The 12,724-nt window shown below is 38.0% G+C and overlaps 1 protein-coding gene across 2 annotated transcripts in view; it reads left to right on the top strand.

Moving 5' to 3' along the window:
* LOC134811172 (actin-related protein 2/3 complex subunit 3-like) overlaps positions 1-12,724 on the top strand; it is an 87,981-nt gene that overhangs the window by 21,146 nt on the left and 54,111 nt on the right. The gene's annotated exons all lie outside the window — the stretch shown is intronic.

Here is a 12,724-nt window from a genome sequence, read left to right as displayed (position 1 = left end):
CCTCAAACGTTTCTTCTGTGAAACGATTATTATACTTAACATCTTTATCCACTGTCTTAGTGACCACAGTGCCTTAAATCTCTTCAATAGCCGATCACCAATCGAGGATGATTTAACACATGACTATTTTCAGGAGTGGAGCCATGGGAAGAGGAAACAGCCGCCATCTGAAATTCCTGAACGAGGACTGGACACGGACAGGATCTGAGCTGATTAGTGAAACCAGGGCAAACAAAAAGTTTCTGAGCTTTTTAAGAAATGTGAGTCAAAACCCCTCTCAGAGCAAGTAGATGAGATGGAGAATGTTCGGTCATATTTTACGTAGTGTTGACAATACACCGGCCAATGTATCTCTTGTTTTTGCTGTATCTATGAATGAAAAATTAAAAGGGCGTATGCCGTATAAGTTGTCCCGGCAAAAGCAACCTTAAATTATTGATGGATGACCTTAAAGATCGTAATTTGGTTATGAATACTTTAGAAGAATTGAATGAAATAAAGGATATTGCCCACTGTATACAATTTTGGAGGAACCTTTTGTAGTTGTTTGCACAGTTAACGGTGTGAAGATGATTTTACCATGGTAAATTCGGTATACATACTCAAGTTCGACACCTACTCTAGTTCGACACGTACTGTAGATCAACAAACCCTAAGGTTTTTTTTTAAAAATAAAATATTCAAACAATATACACATAATATAGCAATGACCCTATATAAAATCAACCCTTTAAGAATTCAAAAAATTCCCTTAACAATCAAAAATTTTTTACCCTTGGCCTTGTGGCTCCAAGTTAAGATCTAGACTGTTTATATCTACAATGTTTTTTCTCGCACCTCTGTCTCCACGGAGAGAAATCACTGTTGTTCTGAGGATTTCAAAGCGAAGGCGCTTTCTTATGTATCCTACAGCGTCTGAGTACCTCTGGCCAGTGTGGTACTCCATCTTACTGGCCAGCTTCTTGACCAGTCTCTCAGCTTCACCACCCATTCCACCAGAAGTCGAGAACACTAAAGGTGTGAAGCTTCCTTTCTCCACTTCAAGAACCCTTGCATTGTAACATCGCTTTTTCTCATTTTCATGGGACAGGTACATTGCTGGTATCGGTTTGCTTGCATTGGAGGGGGCTGGGGCATGAAATACCCTTACATCAAAAAATGCCCTCTCTGAAGCATTCCAAATCGATCTTGCAGAAATGTCCAGCCTGGCTTGGTCTCCTAGGACTGTTCCCTTTGGTAACTGTAGACCATCAACTGGAAGAAGAACTGGCTCAGTCTGCACATCCTTGCATTTCACAGTTCTCATTAGTTCTGCAAAGGTGTCTCTCAGCGAGTTGTGCCGCAGTGACACATATCCACCAAGTTTGCAGATGAGCGCATGGTTTGCTGAGTATTTCTGGCCACACGTACATGTTTTAGGGCAGTCCTTTAAGTTCAGGTTGTATCTGAGAGCTATTGCATCTGAGAACTGTTGTTTATTCATCAGATATCCATACTCTTTTAAAGGTAGTGCTGTTAACCAAGCACTTGCCCCTTTCTCAGCCGCTAGTTGGAACATCAACTTTGCCAGTGGTGTTGACTCGAGCTCCTGGCGTATTTCTGCTTGTTTTTGTCGATAAAAGAGATTTCGTTCAGTCGTTATCTCAGTTTTCACTCCTTTACTATGTCTCCAGTCCTCTGTGTAGTTGTCTATCTGCTTGAGAATAGCTTCTTTAAGGGGTTTTGTGGCTCTACATGAGAAATTGTACTCTCGGTCTGCCATTTCCATCATAACTGGTATACCCAATCCTCCATATCTTGGTGGTAGAGCCATTATGTTCCTTAGTTCATCAGTGCAGCTAAACAGCCTGTTAATGATAGCTGGGATAAACTCATCACGTGTTACTTGTTCTAGAGGAGTGAGCCTATCTGCAACTCCTGGGGTAGTTCTGCACACATAGTTCCATCTTTTACTAAGCCCATACATGTATGCACTGTATGCTATTTGAGGTTCTCTTGATGCTATATCACTTAACTGTTTAAGATCACGACACCATTCTTGAACTTTTTCCTCAATGAAAGCCTCTTTTCCTTGGTCTGTTCCGATGAAGCTGCCCAGATATCGTCGACCAATGCTTGTCACATTGACATCTGGGAATAGGGTTCTTGCCTTCTCTTCGTGCTCAGGCTTGACTATCACCCATGTTTTAGAAGATTTAGGGTTGTATCCAAAGAGTGGTCCTTTAATACAGAGGTTATCCCACCACTTCCTTATTTCCTCCAGTTTTCCCCCAGCAGCAGAGTCATCAGCATACCAGATCTGAGTCACCTTTCTCTCAATGTTTCCTGCATCAATCAATGGTATTGTACCAGAGGCATAAAATCCCATGGCAGGTGGATCACCTTGTGTGGTCCCTTCTTCACTAAAAAGATGCTCATCTCCTCCTGCAATGAACAGTCTAGCAGGCATTCTGTAGGTGTTCATAATGTAAGTAGCAACTTCTGGACAAACGATGTTCATGTTGTTGAGAGCAGCCTCTCGGTTCAGCAAGTTGAATGCATTCTCTGCATCCACTAAGATGATTGCTTCAGTTTCAGGGTCTTCAAAGCAGTCCCTTGCAGCATGGACTGCTGCTTCCACTCCTCCCTGAAGACCAGCACAAACTTGATAGGAGCAGTGGCTCCAACCAGATCTTTCTGTAGGAGGGTCATTACTGTTTTCCCTATTATCCTTCTTAAGACTTCACCTATGCCTACTGGCCTGACTCCAGGCTTTTTATCCAGGGGGACAAGTCGACATGCTGTCAATGAGGTCAACAGCGTTGGATCCAAATTCCGGACACATAGTTTCCTTGCTATCCCTGCTATGGCATTACATAGATCCTCACACTTCTTACCAAACTGTTTAGAACACAGTAGTCTCTTCCATGCATCCGCATCATCCCTGAAGGCCCTGCAGCACCCTGTACTCTCTTTGCTGCTTGTCTTATCGATTCCCCGTCAATACTGTCGAATATAACCGGCTCTACCCTCCTCACTGGTCCACTCAGACAGCTTCCCTTTGATGCAGGTGATGCCTTGGGATGCTTCTCTTTCAGCACTTTAATCACATCTGGAGTAGGTTCAAGAATCCCGGTGGCATTTTCACCAATCCACCGCATTGCTGCACTGACTTTTCCTTTCATCATGAGTCGAGTGAAGACTCTCTCAACATGGCCATGTTTATTTTTCCCCTTTCCCAATCTCCTCTGAATCTCCTGTCCTTCTCGCAGCAGCTCTTCTAGCTTACCTGCCTGCCACAAAGCAAGTCTTCTCTTCAACACTTCAGTGTGTTCCTTTGCTTTGGACCTCTTTGAGGGTTTCTGCAACAGCAGTGATGGCATTATCATCAAAAGGGTGATGGTCACTGATTCCATAGCACTGCCTGATGTGAAATTGTCGGCCACTTTAGTCATTTCTTCGATGAATGCTTTTCCTGCTGCCCCTGAGGGAAGCAAAAATATGTTTCTTCTCCATTTAACTATAACACCATATATTTCCTCACATTTTGTCAGAACTTCCCAACTATTCCATGGTCCTAATTTCAATCGAGATGGATCACTTACATTATCATGATCTGGGAAACAGCACTCCTTTGCCTCTTCTACCACAGTATCAGCGTCCTTTGATGTTGTTTTTAGGCATCTTGTACATAGATATTCATCATTGCTTTCACTCAGTTTCTTGTATTCTGTTTTACTGATCTTCAAGCAAGTCCTATGATGCCATGAGTGACATCTTTCGCACAGCAAGCCATCGTCATACTCAGTCACTTTGAGATCGCATATTGGACAAGTCTCGGTAAGTGTCCTCAAATCCTTGATTGCTTGAGAGACAGTTTTATTTGTTTCTTCTGGGTCTGTACATTGATCTAGATTAGCAAGCTTACTAGAATCGGTATTTTTGTTCTCAACTGATTTAGATCTGGTTTTCATCATTTCCAACCCAAAAACGGGGACCACCACTGTTTTCCGAGTCGATTACCAACAGGAGCTGTAGCTTACCGCTGACAGTCCCTACTGGATGCGGGTCTCCTTAACAGTAGTGGATCCGAATTTGGGATCTGATGGAGTAATCTCGACACCAGAGGGTTTTACAGAATATTTCGTCTAACTCTATTGATTTATTATATATCACAGTTGAAATGTGCAATATAACAAAATTAACAAATTTTGTGTAAAAAGTTAAATCAAATATTGATGATAAATTAAGTTGGAAACCACACATACAATCTCTTAACAAAAAACTAAGCAGTGCTTGTGGACGTATCTACCGTATTAAGAAATGCTTACCAGAATCACTATATAAACAAATTTACCATTCTCTCTTTGAATCTCATCTCGGTTTTGCTATTTCTGTGTGGGGAGGTATTCCTAATATCCAGTTAAAACCACTATTTATTACTCAGAAGAAATGTATAAGAATTCTATTCGGAGACCATAAAAGGTATGTAGACAAATTCAAAACATGTGCTAGAGTTAGACCGTTCGGCTCCCAACGTTTGGGTTGCGATTTTTATGTTAAGGAGTCTACCAAACCTCTATTTGAAAAACATAAATTACTAGCTGTAGAGAACCTATATAGACTACGTTGCCTAATGGAATTTTTTAAGATAATTAAGACAAGAGTACCAATTTCAATGTTCTCTTTGTTCACCATATCTCATAGGAAAGACAATATGTTAATCACACCTTCTCCAACTAAACAATTCATCTATAAATCAGTGTGGCTGTGGAATGAGTTTTGTAAAATTGGCTCATTTAATTTTAATTCCTCTTGTTCTTCTGTTAAGAATAAATTACAAAAGTCATTGATGAATGCCCAAAACAGGTATGGTGCTGAATGGAATGACAAAAATTTCACTGAATTCTAAGTTAAACACAATATAATCCAGGTATCGGCAGGCGCTGCCGCCAAACGACATTATCATGCATATACTTCTTTATTTTCAGCAGCTAGTATGTTAGCGCGCATAACAAGGCGCGCTAGCATTTTTACCGCCATTCTAGGTTTCACTGATTTCACAATACACAATACACAATATGTCCAATTTGATTCTAATTGTTGCTCCTAATCTGATAATTCTAATGACAGTGACTGCTCCCTATTAACCAACCGACCAACATTTTCGGTCGAACCCTAAAATTACTAATACCAAATTTAAACCCCACATATGCGTGTATAGTCTCCAAATCTTCTCTCTGCTCTCGGACTTTGTTCTTTTGAATAGAACTGTAAACTGTTTGTATACTTTAACAAATAGTGATTTTAACTTTGAGATAAACTAGTATATTATTATATTTTTGCACCAATGTTCACCTAACTTAACGTCTCTCACTGACACCATCGCCGGCAACCAATTTTAAAGTAAAATTTATTAACGATCTGACTACAGTGCAGACTGGCGGTCAACGTTCCCCGTATAGTAGCTCAACGGAGGGGGTAATCAGGGCACGTGTTAATGAAAAATGTACGTGTCCTTCCACAATCCCTTCTGTTGGGTCACACGTTATTGGGAACTGAGATCGCTATCGTGTAACTAGATTCTAGAAGCAGTATATGCAAAGTAACTTTGGTGACAGGTGATAGGCAATATGAAATTACACATCTTGCTTTAACTTTATCCCGTCACCAATGGACTTATTAATTAACGGCTGGTGGTGGTGTCATCGTTTGTCGTACTCAAAACGTTTCGCGGTTGCGAATGCCGGCCCATCGAGGAAAATCTTTTTACTTTGTATTTTAACCATTATAAAGTATGATTAGTCGGATATAGTACTGAGTTCAAACAGTCCCCGAAACGAAAAAGCAAACATTTGATTTTTGTTTCGGCGACTGAATTGTTGATGGGCCGGCAAATATTTGTTGTCGAGTAGTGTTGAATACTCATATTAACATGATTATTGATTTAATTTAGGAATTGTATATAACTATCTTTGACCAAGTTTAATTGTTAATGAGAATGCACCCCAGCACTGGGCGCGCGCGGCGGCTTTGATGTTAGCGGCTACAAGCTTGAAGCTAGGCAGCTGCAGAAAAGGCGCCGCGCGCGTTCACAGTTCAGCGTACGGCTTTTCGTTTTTGATTTTACAAATGACAAAGCAACTTTTAATGATTATTAATGGAATTATCGGATATTTATTATTCAATATGTATTGATTCTTCTGTGGAAAATAAAAATTGTATTTTACTTAAATTGTATTTTACTTAAATCCATTTGGCTAGTTTTAGTTATTTTAAGGTTCAACTCTGTCGAACTAAAGTGCTCTTGACTCAAGTATGACACGTACCAAAGTTTGACAAAAGAACTTCAACTGTCAAACTGGAGTTTTGAAATCTCCGATCTCAAGCAGCGATCCTTAACAAGCTTGAAATCTATTCGTTTGTTTGTTTTCCGCTTGTCTCGTGTTGTTCAATTATGTGTGAATGTAATTGTGAAGATAGTAAGTAATAAAAATTTAAATTAGCATTTACAAATGTACACAGAACAGTCCAACTCTAATTTTTTTAAAGTAAAATACAATTTAATGCCACCAGCATTATTGCGATAGGCATTATTGGCTGCGCGGAGCAGCCCAGTAGTGCATCGCGCAACAACAAGTAAAAACATTTTTGAAAGTAAAGATTTTATAGCTTTTCTGTCGATGACGATCACGTCATCGAGGAAGTTAATATAAACAGTCAAATAGTCTACAACCTTCTAAATGTGACTTTACCACCCTTGCGGTAACTATTAACTTAACTTTTTAACGTGTATTATATTATATAATGCTTTTGGACACGAAGGGAAACACATAACATAAGGCTTGAAATCTTCATAAACTACATCATAAGAGCCTTAAATTTATTATATAGTAGTGTTGAAAGTATTAAAATGTATCAATGTCATTTTTCAAACAGTATACAGGTAATTTCAGCAATGGTACTTGTCTAGTTATTGTCTTATATAATAAGGATAGACACATTCGAAAAATGAATAAACCAATTCAATAGATACAAAATTAAAATCTACAAATTCACATCACAACAAAAATTGTATCACGTTGTGACACCCACGGTCGTTTCACTGTAGTAGAGTTTCTACGATACAGGGGGAATCGCGCATTCGTGTGCGGCGGGTCATACAACGTATGACAATAAAGCTCTTACAGGCTTGTATATTGTAAGTTTACAACCTACCAGGACGAGCGCCGAGTTGGACTCGTCGACGGTCCAATATATGGAACAGATATTTTACGAGTATCACCCGTTAATTAGTAAAACAAATTTTAGTAAAACAAATTTAAATTTTGGTATTTATTAATAACAATCAAAACATATCATATCATAAAAATAAAGCCGCGCGTTGGTTGACTGCCTCAGTATGGTGAATAATTTAAGCTTGAAGGTGCCCTGCGCATTTACAGAACATTATGCGGGCGATCACATGATCACGAGGACCTGTGAGCGCCAAATTTAATTTAAACTTTCTAGAAATCGTACATCACTACGAGTTACTCATGCTTTTGAATTATAGGAGTGCGGATTGTCATGTATTTCATTCATTCATACTTAATCGGTTTAAAGCTGTATATTTAGAGCTCACTATTGTTTGAACTATGAAAGCAGAACGTAAATAATGGACAATATACCGACGACAATACCAAGGACCCGAGTGCCGCATTGACTTTTCCGGATCCGTTTTTACCGAAGGCTTATCCACCAGTTACTCATGCTGCATGTATAGTCTGATAATATTTTGTTTTATCTCTAGCAAGCATTCTGTAAGTTGGAGTGTCGTATTTATTATAGAAGAGCCAGCCAACCTCCGCATTACAATCTTTTGTATGCCAGGTTCGTTTATAAAATCTAATCATATAATAAGATTGATCCAATAGTCTAAGATGAACGGTATATCTTAGCTCATCGTTATTAAAATCCTAATGGATGAATTAATCAAGTAATGTTCCCTTCCAACACAACTAAACAACAAACAAATGCTTGCTCACCAGTGGTGACGCAATCGTAGGGGCATGCAGTTGGTTCAGATAACTCTCACCCCGACGACAGCGTCGAGAAATTATCAAATGATGCATTTGCGCCATACTGGACACATTTTATATTTTATATTTTACAAGCAACTGGTTCCCTTTTGCCAGCCGTTTTTAGTCCAAGTACTTTCCCGTTTCTGGTCTCATGCAGAACATGCGCAACTAAAATTTTGTTTATATGCCAACATGTAATTATTTGTATCACGTCGTAGCCCCCTATCATTGCACGAATTGGTTTTGTGGCGAAAGTCACAAATAACGAAGCCGCGCACTCGTGCGCGGCAGGGCTACAAAATGAAACAAAGATTATGGACTATAGATTTATGAAATTTAAACCTTCAGAATTCAATCCAGTTAATGAAAGTATTTTAAAATAACTTTCACTTCTGCTTTAGAAATTTTATTTTATTTTTGAATAGGTTTAGGCTCGGCGCTGACATTATAATAAGTGACTAGCACGGCCGCGCTGATATGATAGAAATTTATGATTGAGATCAATGTTCGAGTAGTATAGAGTTTGTAGGTTTATAACCTGCCAAGATGCGCGCCGAGTTGAAACAAATATTTTATGAGTATCACCCGTTAATATATAGTAAAAAAGTATTTTACATAATATATCTAATTTTCATGAGTTTATTATCGGATGTTTAAGTTTGACTAGGTTTATTATGATATTATTATTTTTTGCAATATGGCAATATAATCTAAATTTTGTTTTACTTAAAAGTTTGTTTTACTTACAATTTTGTTTTATTTAAAATGTTGTTTTACTTATTTAATACTGAATTTATCGACGCACACACGTGAATTCTTTTCGTTCAATTGCATTGCATGCAAATCGCAGGTGCACCTAAGATTTCTCAGATGGTTTTTTATCGAACCATATTTCAAAAGGCTTGTGGTCTGTTTGACATGTGAAGGTCCTCCCAGTCCCACACACGTACCATGGTGGAATCTTGCTCAAGCAACGACCTGAGCTTGTCAATCCTTTTCAATTTGCAGGTGCACACCATTTTTTTTCACTATTATGCTCATGCTCCGACAGGCATAACAGATGGGCAATTAAGAATTGTCATATTTGTGGAGTAATACTGCTCCAAGGCCTCCTGATGCATCTGCTGACGTCTTTGTTTCACGACTTGGACCAGATGGAACAGTTCATTGTTTATGATTTCTTAATGTCTGAGTGCTTGCTTGTGTTCGTCTGTTATTTTGAGATCTGCCCCTTTTTCTATCAGCTGGTGTATAGGCTTTGTGGTTTCGAATAGCTTGGGATTGAACTTTTCAACCATTTCTAAAAGCCTTTTCACTCCAGTGATATCTTTTGGCATTTGAAGCTTTTCAATCGCAGTGATTTTCTGACTTTCTGCCATAATTCCATCTGTAGTGAGCCAAAGTGCAAGGTAAAATAAGTCATCTTTTCTAATCCCACATTTATTTTTGTTTAAGTAAGTTAAATTTCATATTCCATATCGATTTCATCAAAACGAAGATTATGAAAAGAATTTGGGGCTATGTAAGGGATTACTACCTATCAAATATCGTAAAATGCTTGCGAATGCTCTAATGCTACCACAGTTTGATTGTCTCGACACAGTTTACAAAAAAAAAAGTTGTTTTATTATTTTATTATAAACAAGAGATACAGACGATATTTTGGAGCCTGGAAAGGATCTGAACGTATCAAAAGCAAAACCACTCGAAACCAGAAGCAAGTTTGCCGTCGAAAAAACTAACTTTCAACATGTTAATTTTAAAGTAAGACACAACAGGTCGTTTTGTAAATCATTAACATATCACACATATCACCTGAAAGCTTTTCTAAAGCACCCTCGATGATCAACAGTCGGTTCTTTTACTTCACAAAATTGTGTATAATTCTTGCCTTACCTAGGACCCCAAATACATATCTCTAGATGGTATCATTGGACTGAGTTTCCTCGGATGAAATCGTCTTCTCCTCGTTTAAGTGGATCTGAAAGTGCTTGTGTGTTTTACAACTACTATAGTAGCTGAGACTTGATTTAACAAGTGCAAAGTCAAGTACTGTGACGTGAGACAATGGCACCCCGGCCCAGGTACTCACTGAGTACTGCTTTTTATAGAATTGGATTATAAAGTACGGTAAATTACACTCCTCTCCCACATAGGATGAAGCACAAGAAATGTGAGAATGTACTACTTTCAACTACTTTTCAACTTTCAGTTTAACCCCATGATTGGGTATAATTAGAATTATAGCCCTAGATTAATTGTATTTAAATAATAATAATCACAGTGATGGCAAGCACGACCGCCGTCATTATACTCACTATACTATTTACCCCCTATACTATTATACCCCCTTTACTGTTTTTCAGGCATCAAAGATGACAGGAATAAGAAATAGTTTGTGGAGGTTTTTAAGAAATTTGCGCAAAATACGAGCCAGCACTTCGGTAAAAAACCCAAAATCGCCATATTCAGGTGCCTTAAAAACCATGTTAAATTTGGGTTCTAGAGATCTGAAATTTTGCATGTGCGCTTTTGAACACTGTTACCATGGTAGCTATGCACCTTTCTATTTCTCATCTGATTTGCACTGGTGTAATGGCTAATTGTACTCGTTGTACTTCTGGGATGTCACTATGCAGTATGTATAAGGCTCCTATAGTCTACCCAATACCCATGGTGCAGGTGGTCTCCAGTTCATTTTTTATTTGCCCTTGTTTGTATTTGCTAACTACCTAAACACTTTTGGGTAAAATCAAAATGACCAACTGCAACCCAAATGTCACCAAGAATGAAAAAAATCCCACACTTTAGTCATCACACGTATCAACTATTCACAGCTTTCATACGTGGGAATGCTCAAACGTTCATTTTTCTATCAAAAATAAAATAGTATTCCCGTTTCTTCATAAATTTTTATTTTCAATTATGTGAGGTGTGTGTTACCTTGTTTGAAGGAGGAGCGGGGGGGGTCAACCTCATTTTACCTCACGAGGCCAGCCAAAAAAGGCAAAATTGGGATGAGGTAAAATGAGGTAAAATGAGGTAAATAAATCTAGTCTTCTAAGCCTTTTTTTAGAGACAAAAAAGGTTTATTCGAAGTCATTATACTATAATTCGAGGCTGTGCATGGTCTCCCATGATATTTAATGGTTTATTAGGGGTGATGTGGTCCCTGGGAAGGGGCATTCCCAGTTTAACCTACTTACTCTCCAAACTTGGGGTAAATAAAACTTCGCATTATAATTATTATTTATGAAAAGAAAATTGAACATTTCAATTCCCATGATCCATTAGGATATTGTAAATAGCACTTGCTAAGTTTTTAAAGGAATTAGCAATAACTTTAGTGTCACTTTGGCAGTTGCCAATTTATAAGGATATTTCTGCATTGCATGACATGGACCATTTAAATAATATCTTAATTTGATATTGCGATTATCGAGTCACTCTGAAACAAATTGTGTCTAACTAGACCAAATGTAAACAACAGTTGTGCATGGAACTGGATTGGATATCTACATGAATTTAGTCGAAATTGCATAGTGAAAGGTAATTTTATAATAAATTACTCATATAAACTCATACTTCATACAATTCTAAGTTCTTATGTACATGTTCAATGTTCATGATTCGCTGTAGAATAAAGGGCGGTTCACAAAACCACATTTCGTTCAAATAATTAGATATCACCTCTAATTAGTTGCTCTATAGGGTCGGGAACAACCAAAAAAATTTTTTGTATCTCTACGGTTTCGTATAATACTGACTTGGGCCACGCCCATATTTTTCACCAATTTTTCACAGGTAAAATTCTTTAAATCGTCAATTTAGTCACGAAGGAGTATGGAAGGAGTTCTAAAAGTGTGCTCCTCTAATATAAACAGTTGGAAATGGTTAACTTTAGTCGAGGTTTCAGGTCTCTACAATGTCGGGAAGTTCCTGCAGGAATTTGCGCATTGTGCTGAAGCGCAAGATTCACAGCGCCAAAAGCGAAGGTCGTAGAGACATGAGACCTTGACTAAAGTTAACCATTTCATACCATTGCTATAAGAGTATGCCACTTTCAGAGTCCTGAACACACTCCCATATCTCTTAATCGTCAATTATATGAATTTTACCTGATAAAATATATCATCTTTTACTGATATCAATTTAGTTTAACACTGTTAATTTTTGTTTTTAACATAATACTTCAAACCAAACTAACGCACAATATGACAATATAAAAAAGGAAGGTTTTCCTTGGATTCCAAATTCAACTTTGATTATATCCTGGCACTGATTATCATTTCTCGATTGTTCTCCATTTTCCAATGCAGTCAGCAAGTTCCAATTAAGGTAGACATAGCTCGTCATTGATAGGATCAGTATTAAATGAGGTCGAATGATTACTTTATAGCTCGTCACTAACTGGATCAGCATAACATGACTAACAACTAACGCAAACGAGGTCCAGTGATCTCTTACTGATACGTCAAGACAAGATCAGTAAATAGCTAAAAATATCGAAAAAAATTAGCTTAGAAATTACAGAGTACAAATGCCTTCTTCACAACTAACTCTTCGGCCTCATCTTTTTAAATCACTCATTCCCTCTGAAACAAGATAATGCTTAGGACTAGGAGGAGCTTAGTTAACTTCTTGTATGATTCGGTAAGAGGAAAATTCTTTAGTAAGCTAAC

The sequence above is a fragment of the Bolinopsis microptera genome, chromosome 2, assembly GCF_026151205.1.
Source record: "Bolinopsis microptera isolate Bmic1 chromosome 2, MBARI_Bmic_1.0, whole genome shotgun sequence".
Lineage (NCBI taxonomy): Eukaryota > Metazoa > Ctenophora > Tentaculata > Lobata > Bolinopsidae > Bolinopsis > Bolinopsis microptera.
This window is presented reverse-complemented; position numbering and strand designations above follow the sequence as displayed.